The sequence below is a fragment of the Elephantulus edwardii genome, unplaced genomic scaffold (genome assembly GCF_000299155.1).
Source record: "Elephantulus edwardii isolate Elephantulus edwardi_28Jun2011 unplaced genomic scaffold, EleEdw1.0 scaffold00051, whole genome shotgun sequence".
NCBI lineage: Eukaryota > Metazoa > Chordata > Mammalia > Macroscelidea > Macroscelididae > Elephantulus > Elephantulus edwardii.
The window spans coordinates 3,071,728-3,081,174 of NW_006399801.1; the positions used below are offsets into that span (position 1 = coordinate 3,071,728).

General features: G+C 39.8%; 1 pseudogene; it reads left to right on the plus strand.

Moving 5' to 3' along the window:
• Window positions 1-8,254: 8,254 nt before the first annotated feature.
• On the plus strand, window positions 8,255-9,189 carry LOC102868228 (annotated as a pseudogene).
• Window positions 9,190-9,447: the final 258 nt, after the last annotated feature.

A 9,447-nucleotide genomic window follows, 5' to 3' on the forward strand; every position in this document is an offset into this window, starting at 1 on the left:
AAAAGTCAAAACAAAAGGAACAAATGGTAGAGTAAAAAAGGCAAACAGATATCAAGGAGCAGCTTGAAAAAACAAAGCCAAGAATTGTAATAATTAAATGTGAAATGAACTGGAATTAAAAAACAAAAAAAGGAAGAAAACACTCAACATTTCTCAAGTTGAAAGAACTGAAAAACACATTTTAAGATTTGAGTTAGTAAAGGATTCTATGTGTAAAATCCTGAATGATTCAGGAAGCAACAAAAGGAGATGGAAGAAATACAGAGTCACTATACCAAAAAGAATTGGTTGACACTGGACAATTTCAGGATGTATGATATGATCTAGAAATGACAGTATTAAAGAACTTATATTTGTGCCATTTTTCTAAAAATGAAGAATGTGAGAACGTGGTCCGAGAGAATAAGTAAATTATCAAACAGTATTGTTAATATCATATGCAAATAAAATCTTGCTGAAGATTATCAGAAAACAGTACTTTGATAGGGAACTGCTAGAGATTCAAGCTAGATTCAGAAAATCTGTAGCAAGAGGGATATCATTGCTGAAGTTAGATGCATCTTGGTTGACCGCAGGGAATACTTGAACGATGTTTACTGTTATTTTATTGACTATACAAAAGTCTTTAACTATGTAAATAATAAAAAACTATGGCTGACGTAGAGAAGAATGAAAATTCCAGAACTTGTAATTTCTCAGGTAAAACCTATACATGAATAAAAAGAAGGAAACACTGCTTGGTTTTAAATCAGAAAATGTGTACATCAAAGTTGTATCTTTTTGCATACCTACTCAGTTGGTATGCAGAGCAAATCATTTGAGAAACATAAAGAGCAATGTGGTAACAGGATTATAGGAAGATTCTTCAAAAACCTGCATTATGCAGATGGCACAACTTTGCTTGCAGAAAGGGAGGAGGACTTGACGTGCTTGCTGTAGGAGATCAAAGAATACAACCTTCAACATAGATTGCATCTCAACATTGAGAAAACAAAAATCGTCACTGCTGGGCAAATAGACAACATAGTAATACATGGAGAAAAGATTGAAATTGTCCACGATTTCATTTTACTTAGATTGACAATGAACAGCTATGGTAACAGCAGTCAAAAAAATCTAAAGAAGTATCACTTTGGAAAAAGGGATCAAGAACCTCTCCAAAGTGCTAAATGGCAAAGAATGAGGTACACTTGATTCAAGTCATAGTTTTTTAATGGCTTCTTACACATTTTATTATTATCCAATAGTTTTCACATTCAGTTAGATCACCTTTTTGGGGAATGGAAACAAATATGGACCTCTTCCAATCTATTGACCAGACAGCTGTCCTCCAAATTTCCTGGCTTAGACTAGTGAGCATATCCAAGACTGTATCTGTTAATTTAAAAAAGCCAGTTGGTATCCCATCAATTCCTGGGGCCTTATTTTTTTGCCAATGCCTTCAGCGAAGCTTCTACTTCCTTCTTCATTACCCTAGGCTCCTGCTCATATGGTATTTTCTGAAATTTTTCGGTGTCAATCAGTTCTTTTTGGTACAGTGATTCTGTGTATTCCCTCCATCTTCTTTTGATGTTTTCTGTATCATTCAGTACATTGCCCACAGCATCTTTAAATATTACAACACAAGGTTTAAATTTGTTTTCAGTTCTCTCAGCTTGAGAAATGCAGAGCAAGTTCTTCTCTTTTTATTCTCCAATTCCACCTCTCTGCACATTCCATTATAATACTTTTCTTTGTACTCTCCATGTGAAATCTATACCTGGACCAAGAGGCTGGTGTGTGAATAGAGCAGGGTAACAATGCATAGTTTCAAAATTAAGAAGAGAGTGTGTCAAGGTGGTATTCTCTCTCCATACCTATTCACTTTGTATGCTGAGCAAATTATTTGAGAAGCTAGAATCTCTGAAGAGGAATGTGACATCAGGATAGGAGAGAGACTCATCAATAGCCTGTTATGCAAATAGCAAAATCTTACTGCAAATTATTGAGGAGTAATGATATCAGTTTGAAGACTAAAGTGTGTCTGGTTCAGGCCATGGTCTTTCTGATCACTTGCTACCCATCTAAAAGCTGGATGACAGAAGCAGAATTGAGGCCTTTGACCTGTGATTTCGGAGAAGGGCACTGAACATCCCATGGACAGCCAAAATAAAAAACACATAGGTCTTGGAGAGGATGCAGTTGGAGTGCTCTTTGAAGGCAATAATAATGAGGCTTTGCCCCGCATACTTTAGGCATGTTGCTAGAGGTGATTATTCCTTGGAGAGGGAAATGGTGCTTGGAAGGGTAGATGGTCAGTGAAGGAGACTTGATAGCACCTAACAACAGCAATAACATATAGCCTTCATTATAGATGGATTACATCTCAACTTCAAAAAAGGAAAGAAAAAAAATCCCCACAATTGTACCAATAAGCAAAATCAAGACAAGTGTAGAAAAGATTGAGATTGCCAATTATTTTCTTTTACTTGAATTCACATTAATACCCTGGAAAAAACAGTCAAGAAATCAACTGATGTATCATTGTACTGTAATAATCTCTGTGTAAAGTTTACTTAAAGTTCTAAAGAGTAAGGCTACTACTTCAAAGACTGAAGTATTCTTGACTCAAGACATACAGGGCATTTCAAGTTACTTCAGATGCATATGGAAGTTGGACAATGATTAAGAAAAGCTGAAGAATTTATGTCTTCGAATTGTGTTGCTGAGGCCACAGTCATTCCAATAATACTTGTTATGCATCAGAGAGCTGGACAATGATAAGGATAACAGAAGAAGAATCTATTCCTTTGAGTTGTGGTTATGGAGAACAGTATTGAACATACCATGGACCACCAAGAGAACAAACAAATCTGTCTTGGAGAGGGTAAAATCAAGTTTCACCTTGTAAGCAAGAATTTTGAATCTCTGTCTCACACACTTTGGGCACATGGGCAAGAGGGACAAGTTCTTGGAGAAAAGTATCATGCTTGGAAGGGTGGAGGGACAGTGCAAGAGAGGAAGACCCCAGATGAGATGGAATGACACAGTAACGGGGGCAATGGGGATTGGTGTATGCTCCATCTTTTCTTTTCTTTGTTTTAAAATCTCCAGTACTAAATATTTTTGATTGATAAAACAAAACGAGAGAAAATTAATTTCTTGAAGCAACAGCTAAATAGACACACTAAAAAATACAGTCTTGGATAGAGAAAGTCTAGCAGCCAAGAGGAAGCTGGTCTCTGGCTTCTTTAGAACAACACCATCAAGGAAAATGACACATTTTAGAAGAGGCCAGTACAGGGAAGCTAAATTGATACATAAGACTCAAAAGGGTGGCTGCATAGAGGTACCTGGCCCTGCCCCCACTCCTTCCACCTAGGATAGGTAGAATGCAACAGCCAGACCACACTGTGGACCACCAAAGACAATTACAAACTTTAGAAGAGGCAGGCAGCACTGAGATGAGATTCTCACAGGGCTGCAACTGCAGACCAGAAAAAAATTAAAGAACTTTAGGAAAGGTGAGGTTTTCCATTGCACAGGACTCTGGTATAGCTACTTGCTCTGCCCCATGAAGGGGACACTTTAATTCTGCAACTGATTAATAATAAAGAATTGTCGACAGCTTATGCAGACACAACAGAAATAGCCTAACACATAAAAAGAAAATCTTCACATCTTGTCACAGATAGTTTCAAACATTGGAGGAAAACAAATGAAGGCTCTTCCTAAAAAAGCAGAACATATTGAAGACCCAATGAATATATCAGAGACAGTAAGGTAGAAGAAATATATTGATGAAGAGTCATATGAACAGATACTGAAGAAGGTACAAATAAGAGAATGAAAGCCATCAAAAAGGCAAATACCCCAGACACAGGAAGCCAGAAGAAATATGGAGGAACATGAACAACTACAGAGGAAAAAGCAAAAGTTGGAAGAATGTGCTGAATCTATAGACAAAGAAGTACAAGAATTGTAAAAATCATTACTACATAAAGAGAGTACAGCCAACACAGTACTGGAAATAACAAAAATGCATGAAAATGGAATTTAGAATATCAAGACCAAAATGGCAGAAGTTTCCAACATCCTGAAGGGACAAAAAAGTAGAAAATATGGAACAGAGAGAGCCAGTGAGCTGAAAGAAAAGAACTTTAGAGGCAGGATATTAGAAGAAATCTTCCATTCCTGAGGCCTTGAAATAAATAGGATAAACTACTGAAAAACACAAACTCTCTAAAATAAACAAAACAACTAGAAAATATTTGTAGGAGACACTGAAAATAGTTTTGTGTATTTTATTCTATAATTTAGTCAGGCAATAAACATTTATGAAACACATTTTGTAAAAGGTTAACAGAGCAGTGTGGGATTGGGTATATTTGTCTGATTTCAATGTCTGTAGTCTTTGACTAGTGATTGAAGCTAGAGCCTGGGAACAAGTAACTTCATTCATGAGTTCCTAATGAAAAAATAATAGAGGAGATTAACACCCACTTTCTATATTTGATATGAGGTTTAAAAGAGTATATTTAAAGCATGTAAATTGTTAGAACAATAGCTGTCACACAGTCATTGTTAACTTAATCATGTTAACAATTATCTTCCAAGTGAGAGACCTAAATTCAGTTCCAGTTACTGACTGTCATTTGCAGCTACCACCAATATGTGTGGAGGCTTTTTTATTACTATGATGCAGAACAGGTTTCTAACTGCACGCCTTTGGGATTGCAGCAATTGCACTGCAGCTTCTTTTCACTAGGCCACCAGTGCTCAAAGACTTACTGTTGTTGTTGTTATTAAGTGCCATTGAGTCATAGGCAAATCATAGCAACTCTGTGAATGAAAGACCTGGACTCTTGAACAACTTTCATCCTTGCTCCAGGTTCATAGAGTTTCGGAGGCAAGCTATTTCAGAAGTGAATGCCACTCCTGCTTCCAAGCTTGTTTTAATTGGAGAGCCCCACCAACCACTGTCCAGCATGGGTAACCATTATTGCATTTGACACATCAGTGTAACAGTGTTCAACTTCAGAGTAACCACAAGTTACCTACGTACAGCAAGTGGGCAGACAAGGGCTATACGACCTAGAAGAATGTTTCACCAAAAACAATTAAAAACAGGCCTGAGTGCCGCAGATTAAAGTCATCCACCTTTGGCTTGATAGCATCACTTTCTGTCCATTAGGCCAACTGAGCCTCTTGTTGTTGTTGTTGTTGTTGTTAAGTGCCACTGAGTCGTAAGCAACTCATAGCAACCCTATGAACCAAAATCTGGACACTGGTATAACTTTCATCCTTTCTCCAGATTCATAGTGTTTCTAGAGGAAAGCTATTTTGGAAGTAAATGCCGCTCCTCTTTCCAAGCTTGTTTTAATTGGGGAGCTCCACCAAACACTGTCCACCATGGATAACCATTATTGCATTTGACACACCAGTTTCAATTAAAAAAATAGGCCTGAGGGCCACAGGTCTCTCTGGACCAGAGACTTCCAATTCATCTGGTTCCCACTTGGGATGAAAAGAAAGCCATAAGAGCCCCTAGCATTTCATACGAGTTCCTGCTCAAGACACAAGAAGCCATCCTAAGGTCCAGCTGGAACCGAGATGCAGGGTTTATTGACAAAAATCACAGAAGTCTTTAAAATAATCTGGCACACAACAGTGAACATCATTCTAAAACTTCATCCTTGGGAAACTTCCAGGTTCTTTTCTAACTTCTCTTTTTAATCCTTAAACAAAACAGTTCATATATTTATTGGTTGGGTAAATTAATTGATGCAGATGCAAATATCTTCTAGAATTAGTTTCAGAACAGAAAAAGAGTTTTAAAAAAGAACATTTGTGATTTCACAAAAATGCTAGAGAAAGAGAAGACTTCAGGCAGAAGTAGTTGCCCTACTGACCCCAAGAGCAATGAGGACCCCAGGCAAGGAAAGTGGCTCAACCTGTGGTCAGTGACAACCCCAGGGAAGGAAAACTCTATCACGACAATGATACCAAAGAAACAGACAACCTCAAACTCCACACAGAGTCAAATCAAGATTTTACCCAACAATATCAAAGCATGGTGTCAATAGCTCTCCTAAAGGAGGAAAGGCTGCGAGAACTCCCTGACGTAGAATTCAAAAGATTAGTCATTAATTGCTCACTTGATAAAAGAAAAGGCAAAAGAATAGCAGGAAGCTAAAAGATAAACTACAGGAACTTAAGAAAGCAATACAAGACAAAGTAGATAAAAATCAATGAAGCAAGGGAGCTCTGGTAGCCAAGCGGTAAGAAGCTGTACTACAATCCCAGAGGTACGCAGTTCAAATCCACCAGATGCTCTGCTGAAGAAGGAGGGGCAATCTCCTCCTGTACCAGTCCGATCTGATTTGACAGTTGTTGTTGTTGTTATGTGTCGTCGAGTCGCCTGCGACTCATAGCGACCCTATGTACAACAGCCCTAAACTCCGCTCTGTCCTGTGCCAATCACACTGTCTCTGACACTCCCATCCCAATCATCCCAGTCACTGAATCAATCCACCTCATAGAGGGCCTTCCTCTCCTGCGCCGTCCCTCCACCCTCCCAAGCATGATGTCCCTCTCCAAGGACCGGTCTCTCCTCACTACATATCCAAAATAAGTTAGACGGAGCCTCAGAATCCTTGCCTCCAAGGAGCCACCCGGTTTAACCCTCTCCAGGACAAATCTATTTGTTTTCCTAGCAGTCCATGGTATTCTCAATACTCTTCTCCAGCACCACAGCTCAAGGGCATCAGTTCTCCTTCTATCCTCCTTGGTCATTGTCCAACTCTCTGATGCATAACAGGTGATTGCGAAGACCATGGCCTGTATCAGACGCACCTTAGTCTCCAGAGAGACACCATTGCTCTTCAGCACTTTGGAGAGGTCCCTAACAGCAGACTTTCCCATGGCAATGCGCCTTTTCATTTCCTGGCTGCTGGTGCGAAGACTGTTGACTATGGAGCCAAGCAAACTAAAGCTGTGTACAGTCCAATCTCTTCACCATCCATCCTGATGCTGCCGATTGGTCCAGTGGTGAGAATCTTTGTCTTCTTGACATTGAGCCTCAATCCATATTGTAGGCTGCAGTCCTTGACACTCTGCAGCAGGCGCTTCAGGTCCTCCTCAGTTTCAGCAAGCAGGGTTGTGTCATCCGCATAACGCAGGTTGTTGATAAATCGTCCACCAATCCTGACCCCACATTTCTCCTCATAGAGCCCAGCCTCCTGGATAATCTGTTCTGCATATAGGTTGAAAAGGTATGGAGATAGGATGCATCCCTGGCGTACGCCCTTCCCAATTTTGAACCATGCAGTGTTCCCTTGCTCTGTTCTGACAACTGCCTCCTGGTCCAAGTATAAGTTTCGCATTAGAACGATCAAGTGTTCTGGGATTCCCATTCTTCTCAGAGTCAGCCACAGTTTGTTATGATCTACACAGTCAAATGCCTTTGCATAGTCAATGAAACACAGATAGACATTCCTCTGGTATTCCCTGCTTTCAGCCAAGATCCATCTAACATCAGCTACAATATCTCTAGTACCACGACCCCTTCTGAAACCAGCCTGGACTTCTGGTAGTTCTCTGTTGATGTGCTGTTCCAGTCGTTTTTGGATAATTTTCAGTAAAATCTTGCTTGCATGTGAAATCAGTGATATTGTTCTGTAGTTTCCACATTCGGTTGGGTCGCCTTTCTTTGGGATAGGAACAAATATCGATTTCTTCCTGTCAGTTGTCCAATATCAGCTGTGAAAACTAGGCCAGGAGCTGATCAGGTATTATTGCCATGACAAGAATCCAGAATGAAAGCTGCATAGTGGTGTGGACTGGGAGCAGAGGGAACCTGTATAACTATGAAAATTTTTTTTAAATTTTTTTATTTTTTATTTTTTTTTTACTTTTCAAAGAGAAAAGCAAACTGGTTAGAGGGAGCAGTGGGCAGGGAGGAAAGTGTGCAACAATGAATGAATGGAAATCGAAAGTCATTATTGGTCATTGTTCGATGGCTGGTAGTAAGTGAGGAGTATGTGATCTGAATGCTGCTCCTCTTCATGCTTTTTCTGTAATGATTCCTGAGTAAACGGAAGCATCGTTTTGGGGAAACAAACCAAGTCTAGAGCCTGGTGATGTAAAAAATTCTACTAATAACTAATTCTGATAAGTTATTACTAATTCTACCAACAACTCTTCAAAACTCTAAGTAAATTTACACATACCTTCATGTTCTTCAGGTCTTGCCATTGGCTTTTGTTTCTTGCAGATGGTTTACATGAAGATGAGACGAGTCTATGCTTTTCCTTCAATTCTTGGGGCCCTTTGCTTGTGTTTTGCTGTACACAATATGACTCTTTTTAAAGAAGATCAATTTATTTTCAAGAAAAAAAGGGAGAACTTCCTTCAGCTCCCAGAAATGGACTGCAGGCAGAACCCTCCCTTCCTTGTCCTGCTGGTGACTTCCTCATCCAGTCATGGGGCTGCTCGCACGGCCATCAGGCAAACCTGGGGAGGAGAAAAGATCGTAAAAGGAAAACTAGTAAAGACCTTCTTTCTCTTGGGAACCCCAGCCAAACAGTATGAACCAACATCAGTGCTCCAAGAAGGCATGACATATCGGGAGATTATCCAGAAGGATTTTGTGGATGTCTATTTCAATTTGAGTCTGAAGACTATGATGGGCATGGAATGGGTCCACCACTTCTGTCCTCATGCCACCTTTGTGATGAAGACAGATTCAGACATGTTTGTAACGTTTACTATCTGATTGAACTACTTCTAAAGAAAAACAGAACAACTAGGTTTTTCACTGGCTTCTTAAACATGAGTAGATTCTCAATTAGAGATAACTCCAGTAAGTGGTTTGTCAGTAAACATGAGTATCCCTGGGACATATACCCACCTTTTTGCTCTGGCACAGGCTATGTCTTTTCTAGTGACACTGCAAGTCAGGTATATAATGTATTTGAGAGTGTTCCCTTCATTAAATTAGAGGATGTGTTTGTGGGGCTTTGCTTGGAGAAACTGAACATCAAGCTGGAAAAGCTTCACTCAGACCAAATATTTTTCCCTGAAGGATTGAGCTTCTCCACTTGTCGTTTTAAGAAAATTGTGACCTGCCACTTTATCAAGCCTCTGAAAATGTTGATATATTGGAAAGTTCTGGAGAATTCCCTGGGAGAAAAGTGCCCAGATGTTTAACGGGAGCTCGAAGACACAGCTGGACTAACATCAGACCACCTACAGTGACTGGGTGGTAATTGTATGAAGGCATTCTTAAGAGTCACCAGGAATCGGGGAGGGGAACACTGAAAGGGACTGGGGAACGAAAGGAAGACTTTCATGTTGCTAGTTGATCTCTTGCGCTTTCTTTCTGCCTCTCCCCTTCTTCTCTCTGTCTCTTTTCCTTTCTCTCTCTCTCTCTCTCTCTCTCTCTCTCTCTCTCTCTCTCTCTCTCCC